Genomic DNA, 24,973 nt, shown 5'->3' with positions numbered 1-24,973 from the left:
TTAAAAAGAATAAACTGAATACAGACTTTAACTATCCCTTGAACCTATAGTAAAACTATTCAGATGTTTATGCTAAAAAAAAAGAAAGTTTATGCATACTTTGACCAAGGATGAGTAAAGAGAAAACAAAGACAATGATATATAAGAGATAAGAGGCATTGGAGTTTGTCCCATCTGTTAACCTTTACAGTATAAAAGGGAAGTCAAATAATTATGGTTATACAATAACAAACAATGTGTGCATTGTGTACAGCATACACGGTGTTGTCAAGGTGACAGAATGTTTCTTAGGCACTTAAAACTGGCTCTCCCACTTACATTTATCTCATCTTTATCGCACATGATAACCCATCTGCTTCTATTTTAGCTACACCTTTTACGTCACAATGCTATGTCTTTTCAGATTGTTTACTAGTATAGTGAGCATTCCGTATTACAAGAAAAGGGTTATGGGTTATGTATAATGAAATTCCTTAACCTATTTTCACATTAGAGCACAGACTCCTGTTTTTTTTTGTTTTGATCAGCTAAAATCTCAATTAAAATTATCTTGCTATTTCTGCAACTCCTGAAAATTATTCATGTACATATAAAAAACATTTTACAGTGTTCTCCTTAACTTTCATCAAGATTTGTTTTTCAGAAGTTTTAATGACAGGAAAAGGGAGAGGGTAGTTTCTTGCCCCCCCCCTTTTTCTCATGGGAGAGCGGCTGGATCAGCTGTTTCAAGTTCCCCTGCAGAGCCTGCGGCCAGCGGTGAAACAGCTGTTAGTCACATGTTTTTGAGGAGGGGTACAGGTGACCCCTCTTCATGACATGTAAAAAAGCCTGGGAAGAACTGGTTTAAACCAGTTTTCTTGGGGCTATATAAAGGAGGTTCTGCTGAAGGGGCTCATTCGCCTCAGAAGAAGAGCTGTGGTGTTCTCTCTGGGTTCTGCCCTGAACAAACAGTCTCTTCTGAGGCCGGAAGATGAGAGAGGAGGGAAGCCTGGATTCGCCAATGCCTAGACCTACCCGCCCGTCGTGTCAAGAGGCTCCGGTGGGAGCTACACTGCCTGTCAGCCATCCTGGTCCAGAGGAAAGAAGAGGAGAGTGGTCAGCGGTGGAAGCCCGGGAGCCGTCGCTGCGTCAGGAAGAAGCGGATCCTGAAGATGTGGAGGAGGAGCCAGCGCGTCAGCAAGGAAGCGCCGCCCCCGGTTCGGTCGGATGGGGCGGTGAAAAAGAAGCGCAACCCCCGCCGGAGCTATTCGCCTACCCGCCGCGCCCTGCTATTCAGAAGAGCTGGTCCTTCTCAGGACCGTACCAGAGGGCAGGTGGGCGGGGGAAGGCTTGGAGCGGGCAGGCAGAGCGGCCAGCTGAGCGGAAGAGCATCCACGTCTGAAGCGGTGGGTGGGGCCAGAGGTGGTACGGAAGGCGGAGCAACCTCTCTGAGGGAGTGGTCTCCCCCTCCACAGCGTCAGGCATCACCTAGGCAACCGACTATGCTGCCTTTCACTGAAGCAGGGCTTGATACTGGGCCTGCTTTACATCAAGGGAGTGCAGGTATGTATGAACCGTCTGTTAATGAATTATTAAATGGTACTATTATCTAAAGTGTCTAAAGAATTAGCTATTCAGAAATCGTTTTGTCAGCCAGCTATAAGTAATGTTTTAGCCTCTGACCTTTCAGCTATGGAAGTTTGGTCGCCACCTAGTGGCGTCTCTGCTAATGGCACTCCAGCTTTGCCAATTCATTTAGAACAGAATATCAATGTGTATTATAGTAATGCTAAATCACAAAACTTGCTGGAAATTTGTTTAAAGGAGTCCATGCCCTGTGATATTTTTCCGTTGGGATTTAATTTGTGTCAGGTTGTTAAGGAAAATTTGGCGGGGGGGAATTTTTAGATATTCTTTAATTTTTCCTTCCGCTAAAGATTTTATTATAAAAAAAATAAAAAAAATAAGAGGATGACGACAGACGTAGACCTGTATCAAAATTTATTTTTTTAATAACTGGTTACAGGCGTTTTGTATTTTTGCGGGTGTTTTATGTGAAATATCACCTGAAAAAAGTACGGGTTTATTTCAACACTTAGACATTAAATGGCATGGTTTAATTTTGATGAGGCATTTCGTCAGAAGTAAAAAAAAAAAAAAAAAAAAAAACAGCCACAAATTTGTAATCTGGAGATTTTTCAAACAGCACACACACCAGTGATATTAGCAAACATGCTCCCATGGCTTCAGGCGTTTCCAAACAAGTTGAAGGCCCATCTCCTCATTGTAGGTTTTAGGGATGGTTTTTTATTGCCTATATTTCAAGGTCAGGGTTGTACCATAGTTAATAATTCAAATCAGTATCTGAATTTCCTCAAGTAGTTTTAGATAAGGTTAATTTTGAAATTTCAGAAGGAAGGGTTGCAACTTTTCTTTCCCTCCGTTTTCAAATACCCCTTTTCTTTCCCTCAGTTTTCAAATTTCAGGATTTCTCCTTTAGGTGTAGTTCCAAAAAAAAAAAAAAAAAAAAAAGGAAAATAATTATTTTAGATTAATTCATCACTTATCTTTTCCCAAAGGCAATTCCCTTAACCACCTTCAGACCGGACCATTTTGCTGGTCAATGACCAGAGGTCTTTTTACAATTTGGCACTGCGCTGCTTTAACTGGTAATTGCGCGGTCATGCAATGTTGTACCCAAACAAAATTTGCGTCCTTTTCTTCCCACAAATAGAGCTTTCTTTTGATGGTATTTGATTGCCTCTGCGATTTTTATTTTTTGCGATATAAACGTAAAAAGACCGCAAATTTTGAAAAAAAATGATATTTTCTACTTTTTGTTATTAGAAAAATCCAATAAACTCAATTTTAGTCATACATTTAGGCCAAAATGTATTCAGCCACATGTCTTTGGTAAAAAAAAAGTCAATAACTGTATATTTATTGGTTTGCGCAAAAGTTGTCACATCTACAAACTAAGGTACGTTTTCTGGAATTTACGCAGCTTTTAGTTTACGACTGCCTATCTCATTTCTTGAGGTGCTAAAATGGCAGGGCAGTACAAAACCCCCCCAAATGACCCCATTTTGGAAAGTAGACACCCTAAGGAAATTGATAAGTGGCATGTTGAGCCCATTGAATATTTTATTTTTTTGCCTCAAGCGATTGAATAATGACAAAAAAAATTTTTTTTTTTTTTTTTTACACAAAGTTGCCACTAAATGATATATTGCTCACACATGCTATGGGCATATGTGAAATGACACCCCAAAATAAATTCTGCTGCTTCTCCTGAGTACGGGGATACCACATATGTGGGACTTTTTGGGAGCCTAGCCGCGTACGGGGCCCCGAAAACCAAGCACCGCCTTCAGGCTTTCTAAGGGCGTAAATTTTTGATTTAACTTCTCACTACCTATTACAGTTTTGAAGGCCATAAAATGCCAAGATGGCACAAAACCCCCACAAATGACCCCATTTTAGAAAGTAGACACCCCAAGCTATTTGCTGAGAGGCATTTTGAGTCCATGGAATATTTTATATTTTGCCAAAAGTTGCGGGAAAATTACAAACTTTAATTTTTTTTTATTTTTTTTTCACAAAGTTGTCACTAAATGATATATTGCTCACACATGCTATGGGCATATGTGAAATGACACCCCAAAATAAATTCTGCTGCTTCTCCTGAGTACGGGGATACCACATATGTGGGACTTTTTGGGAGCCTAGCCACGTACGGGGCCCCGAAAACCAAGAACCGCCTTCAGGTTTTCTAAGGGCGTAAATATTTGACTTCACTCCTCACTACCTATTACAGTTTTGAAGGCCATAAAATGCCAAGATGGCACAAAACCCCCACAAATGACCCCATTTTAGAAAGTAGACATCCCAAGCTATTTGCTGAGAGGCATGTTGAGTCCATGGAATATTTTATATTTTGCCACAAGTTGCGGGAAAATTACAAACTTTAATTTTTTTTTTTTTTTTTTTCACAAAGTTGTCACTAAATGATATATTGCTCACGCATGCCATGGGCATATGTGAAATGACACCCCAAAATAAATTCTGCTGCTTCTCCTGAGTACGGGGATACCACATATGTGGGACTTTTTGGGAGCCTAGCCGCGTACGGGGCCCCGAAAACCAAGCACCGCCTTCAGGCTTTCTAAGGGCGTTACAGTTTTGAAGGCCATAAAATGCCAAGATGGCACAAACCCCCCCCAAATGACCCCATTTTGGAAAGTAGACACCCCTAAATTTAGGTGTACACTAGTGAGACTAGGTAATAAATGGCGGGTGCCCTGAAACTATAAAAAAAATAACTAACCAACCAGCGTCACCTGTAACAGTTATATGGTGATCACTGGTGAAAGGGTTAACTAGGGGGCAATCAGGGGGCTTTATACGGTAGTATATGGGGGTCCCTGGCGCTATAAAAAGCTGCGGCGAACCTAAATACCTACCTGCCTAACTAGCGTCACCTGTGACACTAATACAGTGATCAGAAAAACGATCGCTTATTAGGCTGGGTTCACACTGGAGCGATGCGGGAACGCCACGAATCCGCGGCGGGTTCCCGCATCACATGCCTCCCGGCGGCAGTTCACACTGCCCTATGCGAACTGCTGGGAGTGTCAGTGAAATGTTAATGACACCCCCAGATCAGTTCGCATATCGCAGTGCGATCTGCAAACTCGGATCGCATGGTGTGAACACCCATGCGATCCGATTCTGCTGCGGACCAAAAAAAGGGTCCCGTGCGAGTTTGCGGCGGGTGCGGCGGGTGCGGCGGGTGCGGCACGAATTCAGCCATACTATCTGTATGGCTGAACTCGAATCGCACAGAGATCGGATGTGATTTGCACTGCAGTGCGGTGCGAATCACATCCGTTCTCATAAACCGCTGCAATGTGAACCCAGCCTTAGTGACACTGGCGACGGGGGGTGATCACGGGGTTAAACCTTTATTGGGGGGGTTAGGGGGGTACCTTAGAACTAAAGGGGGCTAACCCTAACTGCCCTAACAGTTATTACAGTCACAAATGACACCCGCCGGGTGATCAGGGGGTTAAACCTTTATTAGGTAATAAATGGCGGGTGCCCTGAAACTATAAAAAAAATAACTAACCAACCAGCGTCACCTGTAACAGTTATATGGTGATCACTGGTGAAAGGGTTAACTAGGGGGCAATCAGGGGGCTTTATGCGGTAGTATATGGGGGTCCCTGGCTCTATAAAAAGCTGCGGCGAACCTAAATACCTACCTGCCTAACTAGCGTCACCTGTGACACTAATACAGCGATCAGAAAAACTATCGCTTATTAGGCTGGGTTCACACTGGAGCGATGCGGGAACGCCATGAATCCGCGGCGGGTTCCCGCATCGCATGCCTCCCGGCGGCAGTTCACACTGCCCTATGCGAACTGCTGGGAGTGTCAGTGAAATGTTAATGACACCCCCAGATCAGTTCGCATATCGCAGTGCGATCTGCAAACTCGGATCGCATGGTGTGAACACCCATGCGATCCGATTCTGCTGCGGGCCAAAAAAAGGGTCCCGTGCGAATTTGCGGCGGGTGCGGCGGGTGCGGCGGGTGCGACACGAATTCAGCCATACTATCTGTATGGCTGAACTCGAATCGCACAGAGATCGGATGTGATTTGCACTGCAGTGCGGTGCGAATCACATTCGTTCTCATAAACCGCTGCAATGTGAACCCAGCCTTAGTGACACTGGCGACGGGGGGTGATCACGGGGTTAAACCTTTATTGGGGGGGTTAGGGGGGCACATTAGAACTAAAGGGGGCTAACCCTAACTGCCCTAACAGTTATTACAGTCACAAATGACACCAATGCAAAAAAAAAAAAAAAAGCAATTGGTGTCACTGTGACTGGGGGGGCAGGGGTAATTGGGGGGTGATCGGGGGGTAAAGGGGGGGTGTGAGTGTGCCTGGCATGTTCTACTGTATGTGGGGTGTGTTGGTGCAACTCACCGAACCTCTCTCCTCGGTGCCGGAACGAAAACTACCGACACGGAGGAGAGAATACATCACTTCCTCTCCTGTGTTTACATTACAGGAGAGGAAGTGATGTCACCGGACATTTTCATTCGCCGGGAGCGATCGCGAGGGGGTGGCCATGAATGAATGGCCGTCCCCTCGTCCGGGATCGCTCCCGAACGAATACCGACCGCCGCAGGCACCGGGCGGGGGCCCGATCGGGCCCCCGACCGGCGGGCAGGCAAGGACGTACATGTAAGCCCTTATGCCTGCCCGTGCCATTCTGCCGACGTACATCGGCGTGCGGCGGTCGGCAAGTGGTTAAGTTTGTTACTGTTTATTAAAGTTTCTTGGTTCTGCTTTGCTTCATGACAGCTACAATTTTTATTTTTATTTTCCTTATTTTGAATATTATCAATTCTTTGGCACCTTCTACTTGGGCAGGATATCAATCTGCTTGGTTTATGTATCAAGAATTTTTAAACATATTAGGTGAACCGTTGGGTTCCGTGTCTGAATTGCTGTTATTGAAGTTTGTTGGTTCTTTGTTTGAGCAGAATTATTTCTTGGTCGTACATACATAAAACCCTGTCGGGAATTTATTTTTTCTTGAAATTAAATAACATGCCATCTTGCATGCAGTATTTTTCTATAAAACAAGCTTTAAAAGTTTACAAAAGGATTAATTTTAGGCCTAATTTAAGGAAGCCCATCACTCCTCTAGTACTGGGTTAGCTTTGCTCCGCGACGGATAAAAAAAAAAAAAAAAAATTCTCATTTTGAATCGGTTCTTTTTTGGGCGGTTTTTTCAGTTATGTTTTTTGCGGCGCTTAGGGTATCTGAGCTGGTTCAAATACACATGTCTGAAGTTGTTATTTTTGAAAGTTCATTAACAATTTTAATTAGCAGACCAAAACGGATCAGGTAGGTAAAGGTAATTGGTTAACATTAGATATGTGTATGAGAACTAGCATTTGCCCGGTGACTCTGATACGTCAATATTCATCAATAAGGCCTTTGGGGTTTTCTAAGTTTTTCATTCATGAATCAGGGTTACCCCTTACTAAATACCAGTTCTTATGTGTTTTCAGGAGATGTTTGAAGGCCTTAAATTTAGATCAGGAACATTTATCGATGCATTCTTTTCGGATTGGAGCAGCAACAGAGGCCGCTAGATTGGGTTTTGATGTTAGATCTATTAAACAGTTTAATAGATGGAAGTCGGATTGGTATTTGCTTTATATTCGTCCTAACGCAATACTATGATTTATTTCAGGTAACACTCGCATTGTGTGGATGATTGGACACTCCTTCATCTATTAGGCGAATTTGAGAGCTCAGCAATGAGTTTATACTAGCAATTTAGGATTGGATGCTTCTAAATTTAAGATTTTTTGGTGTGGAAAGAGGGGAATGTTATGGTCAGACCTAATTTCTTTTATTTCACAGCTTTTTCTTCATTTTCCCTCTCTGGATATCTTAATTATTCATATAAGTGGTAATGATATTGGTTACCATAAAACTTTGGACCTTAATTTTCGGATTAGGGATGATCTACAGAAGATACAGTTATCATTTCCCAATTCAGTAGTGTTTTTTTTTTCAGAAATTGTGCAGAGGATAGGTTGGCTTTCCTATCCTTCTGTACGTCCTTTTGAAAAAATCAGGAAGAGAGTGAACAGGGCAGTATCCAAGTTGCTATCAAGATTGGGAATGCTATCCTTTAGGCACACGGAGCTGGAAGGGGGTATTCCCGGCCTTTTCAGGCAGGATGGCATCCATCTGTCTGATATTGGCTTGGATATTTTCAATGTAGGTTTAAGTTACTGTGTTGAGATGGCCGCGGGTTGGGGTTCTGTGGGCAGTTGGCCTTAGGTCCTCCTGCCCTTTTGGGTATTTTGTGTTGCTGCCTGAGCCGTAGTGACTGGGCTAGCTTTAAGTTTATTGGATGAGTTTTGATGAGTTATGTACAACATTTTGAAACCAATAATAAACAACCGCGGCCATTATTATCCAAACACCTGTCTGCTTGTCTTATTTCAAAAGTTATTGAATAAAAATTACAGCCTGCTGTCCCATGACAGGAAAAGGGAGAGGGCAGTTTCTTGCCCCCCCTTTTCCTCATGGGAGAGCGGCTGGATCAGCTGTTTCAAGTTCCCCTGCAGAGCCTGTGGCCAGCGGGGAAACAGCTGTTAGTCACATGTTTTTGAGGAGGGGTACAGGTGACCCCTCTTTATGACATGTAAAAAAGCCTGGGAAGAACTGGTTTAAACCAGTTTTCTTGGGGCTATATAAAGGAGGTTCTGCTGAGGGGGCTCATTCGCCTCAGAAGAAGAGCTGTGGTGTTTTCTCCCCTCCCTCCCTCCCTATAAAATAAAAAATTTGTATTTAAATGTATTTTAATTCTGTATGGTTATGTTCATTTATTTTGTCGCGGTTGTTGTTATGTGGTAAGTCACCTTTGCAAAGAATAAAATAAAAAATAATACAGAATTGTAACAGCAAAGGGGGACAAGTTATTATGGCTTTTTACTTATAGTGTTTCAAGTGTTGGGTATTTTGTGTTGCTGCCTGAGCCGTAGTGACTGGGCTAGCTTTAAGTTTATTGGATGAGTTTTGATGAGTTATGTACAACATTTTGAAACCAATAATAAACAACCGCGGCCATTATTATCCAAACACCTGTCTGCTTGTCTTATTTCAAAAGTTATTGAATAAAAATTCCAGCCTGCTGTCCCATGAAAGGTTACACATTAACATGGGTGCTTTAAAACTGGTATATGCTGAATTTCATATAATAACCTTTCAACTTTTAGAACTAACAAATTATTATTATTATTATACAGGATTTATATAGTGGCAACATGACAGTACAGTTACAATACAATTCAATACAGAAGGAATCAGAGAGCCCCGTTCGTTAGAGCTTACAATCTAAGAGGGAGGGTCAAGTGATACAAAAGGTAAAAATTGGGGAATGAACTGATAAATAAAAGTACAGTTGCGCAGTGGTGTAGTTGCCACTAATAACAAACATCCACCAAATCAACCCGCTGGCAGACCTTCATATATCACCTCACAGACAATTGCTTTGTTTTGTTTTTGTTTATTGAGGGGTATAACTTGGTTGGGGAAAGGGGTATATGGGATGCCCATATATCAAATATTTTGCCATCATATTAATAGATCAGAACTTAGTTTGAGCCTTCAAGAAATGATGCGCATGTATAAGAGCTAAAGTCTCTTCCTTGCATCAACATGCAGACTATTGCTCCTCCTTTGCCTAACTCCTGCAGACTATGGCTTCCAGAAACTCCTTATCAATGATCGTGTAAAGATAAAGACTTACTTTCGGTTTCAGCACCGCATGGAGTAGCTGGGTCTCCTCTCAGCTCCCACACAGCGATCCCAAAAATGGCTTGTAAGTTCCAGCCCGACCCCCTCTCGCCACCTGAGCAGCCTTGGGTGACCCCCACAACCCCCCAAAGGCAGATCGCCACTTAGGATCCCCGGAACGGGCGCCAAATCGGCTGCTTAGTCAATCCCGGCATGACCGCAAAATCGAGGCCCCGGTCTGGGCCTACACGGACCGCGCCTAACGTTTCAAAGGCCTGGGAACGCTGTTCGAGCCCCCCTCTGCCGCCGAAAATCGAGCTCCCGGCCTCGGCTTTCTCGTAAAGCTCCTCTGCTTGCAGTACCTGCATACACAGCCCGGGCTCCTCACTCCACCAGCAGCTTCACCGGGCACCCCCCACTGGCCTCAAGCAGACTCCCCAACGAGCTGAAAACTGGCGCAATCCCACAAACTACCGCACCGCAACTCCAGGCCCCAGTCTCAGCCTTCATCTACAGCCAGGTACCACAATTTACAGAACTGTTCTGATCCCCCCCCCTCCAGCAGTTTGCAGCCTCCCAGGGGGCCCCCCTCTCATATATGGACCTCTTTGTGGAGAAGACAGGAGCAAACTCCCTCATGGCCGCAACTAGTCATTCAGCCCTATCCCAACTCAAAGCCCTTGCAGAACAACATGGCGGAAGCACCGGCGATTTCCCTCCTATCTCCACAACAATGCTGATTTTCAACGCTATATGGAGGGAGCTTGGTCTGAATACTCTGCAGCCAACTCTCTTCATACGGAAAACATGAACCTTTTCTGGGAAGCAGGCAAAGCTTTCCTCGGAGGCCGCATCATCTCCTACGCTGCTTCTATTAAGAGGAACACCTTGTCCAACTACAAGAAAGCTAGTGGAGATCTTCGCCGGGCACAGCACTCACTTTGCATCCACGATTCCCCCGAGAACAGACAATTATGGCAGGCAGCGAAAAGGTTGTTCGACACCTGGGCACATACCCTCGAATGGACACATAGGGCTCACTTGGATGCCACCCTCCATAAATTTGGCAATAAGGCCGGTAAGCTACTGGCAAGATTGTGTAAAGGCCCCTTTCACCCGACACATATTACCTCCCTAAGGGACTCTTCTGGCACCGTAAAATTCTCACAACAGGATATAAATGCAATTATGCTAAAATACTACTCCTCGCCCTATGCCACAGACCCCATAGACCTGAACATAGCTAAATCCTTCCTAGACAGGCTGTCTATACCTACAATATCTCCCGCTGAACTTGAGGCTCTCAATGCTCCTATCTCCCTATCCAAGCTCCTTCAAAAGCCCCGGGCCCGGACGGGTTCACGGGAGAATTTTATAAGACCTTATCTTCCATAACTAAACCTGTTCTTCATGCAGTTTATGATCGTATTTGGTCAGGAGGTCCTTATCTACCAACCAGGAGCCAGGCCATCATTAAATTACTTTCAAAAAAAGGCAAAGCCCCCAAGAACCAGGTTCTTACAGACCGATTTCTCTTCTCAATTTGGATGTTAAATTACTTTCAAAAATAGTTGCTTCCAGACCATTATCCCCTCCCTTATACACCCAGCCCAGTCAGGCTTCTTGAAAGGAAGAACGGCCACCATAAACATACGGAAGGTCATGACAGCCCTGGAACTTGCAAAAAACACCCAGGGGGACCACGCCATCATCACCTTGGACGCGGAAAAAGCTTTTGACAATGTTAGCTTTGAGTGGCTTTCTTTGGCTCTATCCAACATGGGCTTCTCGGGCCCTTTCACCCACCTCATGCAAGTCATGTACACATCCCCCGCGGCCAGGCTGGTGGTGGCTGGCCTTCTCTCGGACGAATTCCGCCTCTATATAGGCACAAGACAGGGCTGCCCCCTTTCCCCTCTTCTTTTCAACATTGCACTAGAACCCCTCTCTCGCTACCTCATTCAAAAGGCCCCCCTTCACGGAATCAAAATAGGCTCACAGGAACTCCGCACATCTCTCTTCACTGATGACATCCTAATTTTTACGACCAACCCATCCTCTGACATGTTCGCCATTAAAACTATATTTGATGAATTTAGACTCTGCTCGGACCTTCACATAAACTACAGCAAAAGCAAAATTCTCCCAATAGGCACTCTGTCTAATCCTCCATGGGCTCCCCTTTCACCTTTCTCGGTGGCCAACTCCCATATAACTTACCTAGGCATTAAGATAGGGAAACCGCCCTCCTCTATATACCACCTCAATTATCCCCCATTGATAAATAAAATTACACAAGAATTGAGTAACTGGATGGATCTACCTCTTTCGCTCCTGGGAAGATGTGACTTACTAAAGATGGTCAGCTTTGCTCGTTTATTGTATCCTCTCCAAACAATCCCATTGCTTTTGAAACACAAAGATACTTCAATTATAAACAAAGCCATCTCAAAATTTCTTTGGCATAACAGACGACCATGCATAGCCTTTGCAAAGCTATTTCTTCCCATACGCGAAGGAGGGATTAGTCTTCTAAATATTAGAGCCTATAACCTCTATTGCCTGTTGAGAATAAGTCTGGACTGGATTTCGCAACTCTCTCACTACTCAAATTACTCCCTGGAATCGTCAATGGCTCACCCCTACTCCTTGGTGGCCCTCCTTCACTGTAAATGGAAATCTATCCCCCCACCCCTAAAAAATAACCTTCTCCTCAGAGACACAGTCATTGCCTGGCGGGAGGTGTGAAAAATACTAAAGTAAAACCCCCCTTCTATCCAGACATCTCCCGATTCAGGGAAACCCTAGCTTCCCACCAGGACTGGAGCATAAACAATTCTCGGATTGGCTTCAAAAAAGCCTAACAAATTTTCCACTCTCTGCAACATGGAAACAGGTTGCCACCTTCCCTTTTCGGCTGTTGCAGAAACCTTTTCCCTCCCTCAATCTCATGCGTTTCAATATGTGCAATGTGTCAGTTTCTTGAGGCATTCCTGCAGAGAAGAACACAAAAGATTTCAGACATCCTTTCTGGATCTGCTACTGCAAGGTGACTCTTACAAAATCTCGGACATATACAAGCCACTCTTGTTGAAATCGACTCCCTTTATCGCCTCATTGTCAGTTGCCAATTGGGGTAAAGATTTCCCGGACTCAGACTTAGTGGGTAAACTTTTGCAAGGATACAATAAAAACGCATCAGCTGATCCCCAATGAGGTCTGGAGAGAAACCCAACTTAAGATAATACCCCGGGCTTACATACCCTTTCTCTCCAGGAAGAAGGAATTAGGCACATCCAGCTGTCCAATGTGCCGTCAACCTAAACCATCCATCTCCCAATGATTCTGGGCCTGCCCCTTTATCTCCACCTTCTGGGACCAGGTCATTGCATATATCTTCAACATAACGCTGATGACTTTGCCTAAGGACCCCCTTCTACTCATTTTCGGCTACTGGGATGACCGTCTGTTACCGTGGTCCTATACCTCCCACCCTTGTTATAAAGACCTTGACTGTTCTTTTAAAAGCTTGTCGGCAAATCCTAAAAAACTGGACTTCCTCTGGCTGCCCACGGATCTTGCAACTCCAATGGGAACTGCTACAGCTGCTCCACAAGGACAAAATTAACACCGACTTCAAACACGTGAAATGTAACGCACGTTTCTACTCCAAATAGTGGGCTTTCATGCATTCGACCCTCTCAAGTGAGGAATTATCAAACTTTGAAAACTTCTCTTTCTCATATTATGAACCCCATCCTATCACTCCCGGAGATGCTGACACTCGACCCTTCACTTGTGGACTCAGCTGTGTCTGATGTATCAGAACTCTTCCACCATACTCGCCCGTCAAACTCGGCCAATTCCGTTGTGCACCCAAACAACCAACCCGGGTCTGACTCCTAGCCCAAGAGGCGTTTCGCCTTCGACGTCATCTCCTTGTGTTCAGTAGACTTCATAATGATAATACCCCCCCCACACCCACCTCTCCTATTTCCCCCCTTTTTTGTTTTGTTGGTATCTTCAGTAGAGCTCAAGGCTCCCTACTCTAGATCCATCCAGTTCCTGCGACATGGTATTTGTGATTCAAGATACCTTTCTTCTTTTCCCTAGTTGCATGTATGCATCCTTGTTCCCAAGTGCCTTGACTATTTGCTTCTGTACATGATTTTGAAAAAATGTTGTATACCTTCTTTTGTGATTCCATGTATCACCTTTTCTTCAATAAAATCTTAAAAAAAAAAAAAAAAAAGATAAAGACTTAACCATGACTGTGTAAGGGTGAAGTTTCCAGAAATCCTTCCCTCCTGCACAAAACTTATACTGCAGCATATTCATTTCTTGTCACATATTCCCCTATGTGCAAAAGATCCCACTTTGAACAGTCTCTCATGTTGGCTCTGATTGGTTGCTGCTACTAGGCCAGAGGCCTGCAGTACCTCCAATAGCATGTGTTGAATGGTGGACTACTGTTCCCAGCCAGCTCAGCTTGCAAATCCTGTGCCCTCAATCCACATCGATTTGACACTATTCCCCACAGTCTCCCCTGTGATCCAGGACTCCTCATCAATTACGTTCCCTCACAGACTTCCTGGCATTTCTCCAGATCCAGCCCTCCACTGTGGTACACTCACTGACCTTTCTCTGCCCCGAGTCCATGATGGAAAACTTAACCGGTCTGTATGTTGTGACAGCTTCACCTGCTCCTCTGCTCCAGGAGTGCCTCATCAATGACGTGTAATGATGAAGACTTCACCAATGACCGTGTAAAGGTTCCCTCACAGTTCTCCCCGGGCCTCCCCGGGTCTCCTCCTGCGATCGGCGCCCCCCCCCCCCCCCCACATGGGGGTGCCCTCCTGTTGCTGTCTAGTACTCCTGTCATTTTTGGAATGAATGGAATCTCTATTTAGTAAACATGTATTTACTAAGCTCCCCCCTGTAGAAGAGAGGGCACATGCAGCGATCACTACCGATCACTGCTATGTGCCCACTGACAGCTGATATCTTGTAACCATGAGTGTTACAATGTATCAAACTGTAATTTTATGAATGAATGGAATCTCTATACAGATTGTCATTCATTCAAGTAAAGTGATATAGAAACAAGGGACTATCTTCAGTCCCTTTCTCTGTCTCCAAAAAAGAGATATGGGGGTCTGATATCTCACCAAAGACCCCCCCCCAAAAAAAAAAATGTAATAACTGTAAAAAAAAATTGTAAAAAGTTAACTTTTTAAAAAACAGAGCCCTTTCATACTGGCAGCACCCGGGCGTCTGCGCTTTACCCTTGTTTTTTCTGTGCTTTTCAGGCACAAGTGGGGCGCTTTTAACCCCCACTAGCGGCCAAATAAAGGGTTAAAAGCACCCACAAAGCACAGCTTCTGAGGCGCTTTTCAGGCACTACCCATTGTTTTCCTAACGCGCCTAAAAGAAGCTGCTTGCGGGACTTTTTTTTAACATCCTACCAGCGCAGTGCCCCAGTGTGAAAACACTCGGGCTTTCGCACTGGGATTGCAGATGAGGCTTTTTTCAGGTGCTTTACAGGCGCTATTTTTAGTGCTAAAGCTCCTGAAAAACACCTCATGTGTGAAAGGGGTCAAACATAATTAGACCCCCCAGGTCTGCCCGCACTCACGTCTCCACGGATACCTCAGCTTCTCCTCCTGGCCAACCCAATCCATTCTAATTGGCCAGGAGGAGAAACCTGAAGACGATAGCAAATATTAATTCGCTATTGTCACTACTCACATCCTACCAGCGCAGTGCCCCAGTGTGAAAACACTCGGGCTTTCGCACTGGGATTGCAGATGAGGCTTTTTTCAGGTGCTTTACAGGCGCTATTTTTAGTGCTAAAGCTCCTGAAAAACACCTCATGTGTGAAAGGGGTCAAACATAATTAGACCCCCCAGGTCTGCCCGCACTCACGTCTCCACGGATACCTCAGCTTCTCCTCCTGGCCAACCCAATCCATTCTAATTGGCCAGGAGGAGAAACCTGAAGACGATAGCAAATATTAATTCGCTATTGTCACTACTCACAAGTGGGTGGGTTCAGGGTGCAATGCTATGCGCCCGAGCCCAACCTTTTTCAAGCCAATTAGAGCTGCAGGCTCTAATCATGTGGCTTGAAAAAAATGAATACAATGAGTCCGGTGCCCTGCAGGGGAGCTGCGCCCCAGCACCCCCAATGGACTGGCTGCTCCTGGTAAGACCCCTTTCACATGGAACGGACTCTGAAAAAGCAGATCTGCCTGCTCAGCGGGAGATCTGACTGCTGATTCCCACTGAACAGGTCCATGTCCTTTCTACTGATGCACAGCAGACACTGCTCGCTATTCTTTAAGGGACGGTCGGATGGATATGGACCACCTGTCCATTTCCAACAGATTACATCCGATCAGATCTGCTAGATGGATGGGGGATGGAATCCCCATCCATCTGTTTTTAGCGGACTGGATCAGTTGCATATATCCATTTATATCAGTCTCTCCATAGAGAACAATCGGTGGTTCGATTGAGCACGTCTGAAAAATGGACAGGCAGATCCGATCGGTGTGCTTGTAGGAAAGGGGCCTAAGGCTTTGTTCACACAGGGCATACACAGCATACCTTTACAGGGATGCACAGGTGTTCCGTGCATATCTGTGCAGGCCATCCCATTGATGTCATTTGGGATGTAGCAACTACACGAACGTTGCTCCCAATTTTACATCCATGTAGGTCTGCATGCATGTCCCTGAGCTCACATTGTCTGCCTTCCGGGTCATGTACCCACACAGATGTCAGATTAGGAGCAGCAGCCGTTGCATCCCGTTGTATCCCAATTGACATAAATGAGACTGCCTGTACGGAGATGCACGGAATACCTGTGCATCCCTGTGTGGTTAAATATGGTCCCCCATGGGCATAAAGTTTACTATGCCACATGTGAATGAGGCTTTAGTACTAATTTAGCAGGAATTTGTAATTGTAAGTTACGTTGTGTTTATGTGCAATATTAACGATTTTAGTGTATTTTTTGTGAAAATAACGATATGATGAACATTTGTGCAATTATTGCAGGGCTCAAAAAATCAGTAGTCATTTTTTTTATTCTACTAGCCATGTGCTTTTAGACAATGTCTAGTTTGGGGGGTCTTTTCAAATTCTGAAATTGGAAAATGAAAACCTCCAAATTTTTTGAGAATTTTTTGTGTACATTCGATTTTCACCATTTTGCAAAAAGGCGCAATCAAAAATGTACAAATATTTGTTATTTATTAACTCCATACAGGTTAAGCTTTTATCTTTAGTAGGGATTTTGCAGGGATTTTTGTAAAATTAGCCGTGTTTTTATCTGCTAATAATGGTTTTAGTGTGTTTTTTGAGAATATATTGGTTCAATAAATATTTGTGCAAATCCCGCGGGTCTAAAAAATCAGCAGCACCTTCTTTTTATTCTAGAGATCATATACTTTCAAAAAATATATGGTCTTGGGGGTCTTTCACAAATTCTGAAAGCTGTAGGGGAAAAATGAAAACCTTCCGATTTTTAGAGAAATTTGGATATTTACACTTTTGTGTCTGTTCAATTTTCACCATTTTGCAAAAAGGCGCAATTTAAAAGTTACAAATATTTGTTATTTATTCACTCAGTACAGGATAATCTTTTATATTTAGTAGGAATTTTGTAAAATGTGCTGGGTTTTTATCTGCTAATAATGGTTTTAGTGTATGTTTTGCAAATATATTGGTTTGATAAACATTTGTGCAAATGCTGCGGGGTCTAAAAAATCAGCAGCACCTTCTTTTTATTCTACTTATCATGTGTTTTCAGAAACTATATGGTTATATAAGCTATACATGAAAAATAAAAAACAAAGGAAAAATTGCAAAAACGGTCTGACCACCTGAGTGTACAAAATGGACCACAGGGCCTGGCAGCGAAATGGTTAAAGGGAATGTACAGTTGTTTGGCATACATTTTCTTTCTTTACCATGGAAAGTTAAAAATATTTTTCAGATAAATATAACTATTGTATAGTCTTCTACTGAGACAGTAGGTTAAGCTCTGGGCTGATTTGACATGTGGGTCAGAAGTGTGGCGCTCCATCAGAGGTTTCTTACTGGAAAAGCCAAGCTCAAGCCTGGAAGCTTCTGCTTTTGTTGTTTTTTAGAGAACCCACAGGCTCTTGAAATCCTTTGTCTTATATTGTATTAAATATATATTTGTAAAACAAAGATGGTATACATATTCTAACAGAAATAGACATAAACATCAATTTAAAAAAAAAGTAAACTTGTAAATGAATAAATAACCTAACCCCAAGCCATTATAGTTTTCATTTTAAAAGGAATGTTAGACATTTCATGTCATAGTGTTTTTCACAGGATTATCATCTTAAAGTAGAACTATAGGCAAAACTTTTTTTTCTATTTTGGATAGAGCAAGGGAGGGTTATAATCTCAGATTTTTTATTTTGCCATCTGTGCCCCATTTTGGAGATTTACCTTCACTTATTGTCATATAGTCAAACAGGAAGAGAAAATCCCTGTAAATTAAGGGAATTCCTTGGGGATCCCTAGGCTACCAGAACTTGTGTCCCCATTGGCAAATTTCTCCTCTGTTATTTTCTGGGAGCAACCCAAAATTTGGGGTTTTCCTTTTCTTTCACTTGCAATGATAATGGTAAACAGAACAATTAGAGAGGGTGAATCTCCTTAATGGCGGCACAGTCAGAAATAAAAACAAGCATTCTAATTCCTCTTCACTGTACCCAAAGCGTTAAAAAAAATTGGCTTAACTTTAGTTATAGTTAACTTTAGTTATACTTTAAGTTATAATGTATGGTGTGACGGAAGTCACTTTGGGCAGGGGCTTGTGCAACTCAACTTACCTTAGAGAGCTCTGGAAACTCCTTGTCCAGCTTCCCCGTCCCCTTCTATGTGTAAGTAACCCTGTGTCTATTAGGGGCACAGGGTGACCGAGAACCCTAGTCAGGTCTGCACTAACCAGACTCACCGTACAGCCACACCGGACTCAGCACATCCTTTTAACCGTGTTGAATAAAGGGGCTCTTTCAATTTGGACAGTAATATTTCTGAACAGTATCCCTCAAGAAATATACTATATGAATATAAATTCCGCCTTTCTTCTCAGACCATTGCTAGATAGGCTGAGGTGAGGTGGGGGTTATTATATGTGATTGTTAAGTGCCATGTATATGTGTATGTGGTTTATCTGTGGGGTGGGGGGTCCCTAGCAGCCCCTCGTAAAGACGGTCTACTGTTGGAAAGTTGAATATACCTGTGTGTCATATTACTGCAGGAGGTAAAGTTTACCCCACCCTGTGTCATTATGCAAACTATGGAAATTGTCCCCTGAGTGTATTTCTCTCTGTACCTGTGTTTGAATAAACAGTCTTATGCTTCTTACCACCCTACACTGATGCCTCATCAAGTGACTAGGTTGGCTAAGGGACCTTGGATCGTGCTGGTACCGGGCAAGGGAAGCTTATATGGCGGACATACTCCTCTTGAGTATAGGGGTCCACCACATACAGAATAGGCTTTTTAATCAAAACCTTCTACAGTATGTTTGATAGAATGTTAACATTTCCAGACTGAATATATTCTGGTCTTTTTGAATTATAGATGCACTGTTTGGTATCTGAAGGTGTGATGTGAAATTCATTCATATAAGAACCTTGTGAATCACTGAAGAGGCAGTTTGCCAACATACGTGGGTTTATAAGAAATGCTAAAGCTTTGTTAATCTCTGTTTCAACAATTAGTAGAAGAGAGAGAACAGGTGTACAAGTATGACAAAGCAAGGGTTTGGCTCAAATTAATACGCTAACGTTACCCTCCAATTACTTAATAAGCTATGCCACATACATAAAAAATGTAGTCTGTTTGCATTGGTGATATAATTGGTTCACGTGTTGGCAGATTATACTGCTCCCATAAAGTCTTTTTTTGAATAGTGGAAATATAGAAATTAAGAAAACACACTTCCAGTATATTATAATAAATCCTAGTTACATTTTCTATTAACTGTTATATCCCGTCCTTTCTAGTCTGCACCCATTGACTATTCGTATTTCTATTTAAAATAGAAAAACATTATTTTTTATTTTTTTAAACCAAAACTTTTTTTATTATGTTTTCCAGATATAAAAATTACAGACACCAAAGCATAGTGAATGAAATAGTGGATGTAAGGGCCAATTCACACCAGACGCAGTTCCGTTCAGTTCTGTGTGCTTTTTTTCTGCACTAAAAAGGCATGCACAGTGTTTTCCATGTATTCCAATGGCTCTAGTTCACACCATGCAGTCAGTTTCTGGTGCAAAAACTGACTAGAATCTGACCGGAACTGACTGTATTGGTGCAGAAAAAAAACGAAACTGCACGGAACTGGATGGAACTGCATCTGGTGTGAACTGGCCCTAAAAGTGAATGAAAACATTGATACATGTCAGTTCAACATTTTACAGCTTAGGGGAACACATGTGTGTAAAAATTATAATGTAGCAATACATAAATAATTGTTGTCTAGTAGTCAAATACTTGGAGAACTTATCAAAAAATATCCCTCTGAGGGCAAGAAATGCTAGTGGTTAATGGTGCTTATTCAACCATACATCCCATGTGGAACGCAACAATTTTAATTGAACTTTAGACTTGTTTATGAAATGTCCCATGCCTGCTTAGAGGGGTCTGGGGGCATACAGTGTTTATTTCCTTTCTGGCAACATAGTAGCCACAAAACTAGTTTAAGTATAGTTGTAAGTTCTACGGGAGAAAGAGGAAGGTCGTCCACACATCCTAAGGCTAGGTTCACACGTGTGTGTTTTTTAGTGTGCGTTCAGAAGTGCAGGAAGACATGACAATAGATTTAACATAGATCAATTGTGCTTTGCTGTGGTAAAGCCACAATATCCCCAATGGGGATTCAGATTTGATATGGCTCCAGACAGATGCAAAGACCACAACATATAGAGACCAAATGTGCCTCATGGTGTCCCAGCCACAATATCTCCAACAGCTACTCAGATCTTCTATGGTTCCACAGGTAAAGACAGAAAAATAGGGAAAACTCATAGTGCAGCACATTTTAAAAATCACAAAAAATATATATATATATATATATATATATATATATATATATATATATATATATATATTGCAGTAATCCACCCACATGGGGAAAATTGTAGTATGCAGAAATCAAAATGACATTACAAGCCTAGACTTTGCCAAACGCGTTTCTACCACACAGTCATCATCAGTAGAATGGAGCCATAGCAGACCTGAGAAACTGTTGGAGATATTGTGGCTGGGTCACCATGAGGCACGGTTGATCTCTATAAGTTGTGGTCTTTCCATCTCCCTGGAGCCATATCCAACCTGAATTGCCACTGGGGATATTGTGGCTGTATCACATCAAAGCGCAATTGATCTGTTTATTGAGATCTCTTCATCTGGTAAGGAATGTGTGAGCACTGGTGTCATTCACTTGGAGAGCACTCATTATTCGGATTGATTCACAGTTCGTTGTTGTCAACTTTGGGATTTTTTGTACTCTATTTTATATATATATGGACTTTTTATTCATCTGTGATTGTTTTATTCTTAAATATCTCCAGATGTTTGCACTAATTTTATTATTTAGGCTGAGTTCACACTAGTGCGACATGCGCTCTGACTTTAACAGCACATGCTGCATGACATGTAAAAATCAACGTTTCCCTATATATAGATCACCGCCATTACTAGTAAAAAAAGAAAGAAAAATAATAATAAAAATTCCATAAATCTTTCGCCTATTTTGTAGATCCTATAACTTTTGCGCAAACCAATCAATATACACCTATTGCGATTTTTATTACCAAAAATATGTAGAAGAATACAAATCGGCCTAAACTGAGGAAAAAATTAGTTTTTTAAAAAAAATGGGGATATTATTATAGCAAGAAGTACAAATATTGTGCTTTTATTGTTTATAGCACAAAAAATGTAAACCGCAGAGATTATCAAATGCCACCAAAAGTAAGCTTGATTTGTGGGATAATTTTGTGGGAAAATTTTGTGGGAAAATGGCCTGGTCATTGAGCAGCCAAATCTTCCGGGGCTGAAGTGGTTAAGTTGTACAATAAGCACAGAGAGTCTTTTTTTTGTTTTGTTTTGAATAGATTTACCATGATCTCAAAATATGCTACAGTGAACACTCTAACATTAGTAGCGCTGAACAATCACAGCAAAAGGCTGTAATAATTGTTTCCAATTTGTGATACATGCATCATAAGTCCATCAACGAAAAATTGCATGTGGGGTTAAATCTGGCTGAATCCCATCACCACACCACGTGTGAGAACTCCCCTAAGGTAAAGGACTTACCAGATAAACAAAGGTATTAAGCTTGTGTTTTAAACAATTTCTGTCAGCAGGCACTGCGTCTCTCCATCTAGGATCATTCCCAATTAAAAAGTATGTTGGCAGATAAGAACACTTATGTTGAACTGAATAGTAACCCCCATGGAGAATTATAGGAAAGATCTGAACAATCTGGTAGAGTATGGATACAATATGAGAGTTCTTAGAAATAAGAAAGAAAAGAGATATCTGATTCCAAGTTTTAGTCGGGTTTCTGACGATATACACACTACCCAAAATCCACAAGGATCCCCAAAACCTTCCCGCCAGACCTATAGTTAATAATATAAATTCAGTATCTGCCAGAGTGGACCAATATATAGATAACTACTTGCAAGAAAGTGTGGTACAAACAACGGCATATTGAAAAGACGCTAGGCATGTTTTACAACTTCTGAAATAAAATTTGCATCCCAGAGGCTCTAGATGTATTTTTGGTAACAGCTGATGTGGCGTCGCTGTATGCTATAATACAGCATGATGATGCCTTGATAGCTCTGAATTGGGCATTAAGTAAAAGGGATGACCTTCCATTCATACAAAAGACATTTTTAGGAATGTCTTTGAAATTATTGTCTGGCCCATAACTATTTTTGGTCTGCGGATAATTTTTTTTTCACTCAAAAGAAAGCCGCTGCAATGGGAGCACAAAATTTGCGCCAAGCCTAGCAAATCTCTTTATGAGTGCATGGGAGGATACATTTATTTACGGTCAACAAAAAGAGAACTACTTTTTTACAAAAGGTTCATTGATGATTTGTTTTTTATCTGGGTGGGTACAGAATCAACCCTAATAGAATTTATTGAGGAGCTTTACCGAAATAATAATAATAATATTAAATTAGAATGTCAATGGAGTAGGGATTCAATAAATTATCTAGATGTCACGGTAATGTTAACCAACCGTCAGCTAGTTACTAAAGGGTTTTTCAAACCGACAGATTGAAAAAGCTATTTACCTATTTATAGCGGCCCTCACCCTCCATGGTTGAGAAACATACCAAAAGGGTAATTCACAAGAATTGGAAAAAACTGCTTGCACGATGATGACTACCTATTACAAGCTAAAATAATAAAAAAGTGATTTGTGGAAATGGGTTATAAACCAGCAATTCTTAATAATGCGAATCATGCAATACACCAAATCCCACAAGGTAGATTTTTAGTAGATAGGGTAAATGAAAATGGTGCCAAGCATGAATGGGCCTTCATTAGTGGTTATCATGCCCAATATAAAGAAGTTGAAATTATTTTTAGAAAATATTGGTCAGTATTGAGCATGGATAAAATTCTGATTAAGGCCATTTGGGAGAATCCAGTGTTTATCTACAGGATAGGGCAGTCTTTTGGGGACGAAGTAGCCAAAAAAATCTTGAACCCACCTATAAAACCTTCTATGCTTTGGGAGAGGCCTGGATTCTATGCATGTTACAGATGTTTATAATGCCGACAAGTAAACACAAGATTAAGAGGACTGAGTTTCAATCTACTTTTAATAATGTATGTGGTATATGTGCTCCAGTGCCTGTGCGGTCTGATGTATATTGGTCACAATAAACACAACTTAGGCAAGTGGGTATCGGAATACATTAATAACATCAAGATTGGTTTTAAAGACCACAGTGTATCAATGCACTTTAGATGTAAGCACAATAGGGACCCTTCAGGACTTACATTTTGGGGAGTAGAAAAAATGTACCCAGAATAGAGAGGGAGCAATATGGTAAGGGAACAAAATGGATTTATTTAGCTGACACTTTATGCCCCAAGGGAATGAATGTTGAGTTGTATTTAAATTGTTTTATCAGTAATTATTAAATATAGTGTAGCACTGATCCCCGAAGGAGCTGTTGGTTTTGTTGGGCTTACCGTTACCTTCTTGACCTCATGTGTGTCTAGGGGTTTCCCTAGGTAGATGGCCCAAAGAATTGCAGAAACTGACACTGGATCCTCTTTTGGAAAAATTTATTCGAGAAAAAGTAGACAAAACAGTCTCTCCATGAAGGGTAAAGGGTTAGGTAGAAAGTTCAGGTACTTTTGGAACTGCAAAAGATAGGAAGTCTCTCACTATAGAAATCCAGAGAATTACCGTTCACAACTGGATTCTCACAGCTACCGGATAGACCTCCTCTCACTAGGCCTAGCAACCGATAGAGTGTTTAAGCGAAGCAAGGTCTCTGCCACAGAACTGGATGTAGAACACTTGTGAATAAAGTCTCTGCCACAGACTTGAATGTAGAACACTTGAACAAAGTCCCTTCCACAGACTTGGATGTAACTGAGGGACGTAGATAAATTTAGAGAGCTATCATACCGTACCATTATCTTGCAGCCGGTTCAGCGATACCGTATGAGTGTAGATTCACTTAGTGTCCTTTAACTGAGCCTCCAGGCTCCTTCTGAGAAGCCATCCTTATGTGTGGCCTTCTCCCGAAGAGTCCTCCTCTGGTTGCTTCTCCAGTTGCTGGGCCTCTCCACAGATGAGACGGCACTGGACCACCTTTGAATCCTCCTCCCAATTACTTTACCTTGGGGTAGCCAGCCCTGAAACTCAGAATTGGATGGATCTGCACCCCAGGCCATAAGGGACATGGGGGCTGGTCAGGAGGACCAGGACAAAACAGAGAGAAATATCTTCTGGACCAGAACCCAGAAACATGTGATGACAGTACCTTAAATACCCTTTCCCAAAATACACAGCAGGATAACACACTCACTGTGTTGGTTTAGAGAAAGAATGACACTCAATACACCTAACTAGACTGCTTTCTCACACTTGCCAGTGGTGACAGCGACACCTGTGGCCAAGGTGAATCCAGCACAATCCAGCTAGACTGGCAGTGAAATCACAATTTGGCATAATTAACTCTAAAACCCAACTGTGATTTTAGGAACTTTAAATTGGAAAAAAAGCACGTGCTTCATCATCAACCCTGTCCTCAGGGCCCACTAACAGGCCAGGTTTTATGTATTACCTTGGGGAGATGCAGACTAGAATACTACAATCACTGAGCAGCAAATTATATCACCTGTGATGTATTTCAGTTATCTTGCACACCTGGCCTGTTAGTGGGCCCTGAGGACAGGGTTGATGACCACTGCTTTAGAGGGTCAGTACTGAATAGCCAGCAAACTGTAGTGGCTGTAGGGGTGGCTGAAGAACAGGAGGGAATTTTATCAAAGCTGAAAAATGGAAAATTGTATCATACTTACTGTAATTTTCCTTTCCCGATGCCTATCCAT

Source organism: Lithobates pipiens, unplaced genomic scaffold, assembly GCF_037356315.1.
Source record: "Lithobates pipiens isolate NorthernLeopardFrog02 unplaced genomic scaffold, aLitPip1_a1.2 Scaffold_13, whole genome shotgun sequence".
Classification (NCBI taxonomy): domain Eukaryota; kingdom Metazoa; phylum Chordata; class Amphibia; order Anura; family Ranidae; genus Lithobates; species Lithobates pipiens.
This window is presented reverse-complemented; position numbering follows the sequence as displayed.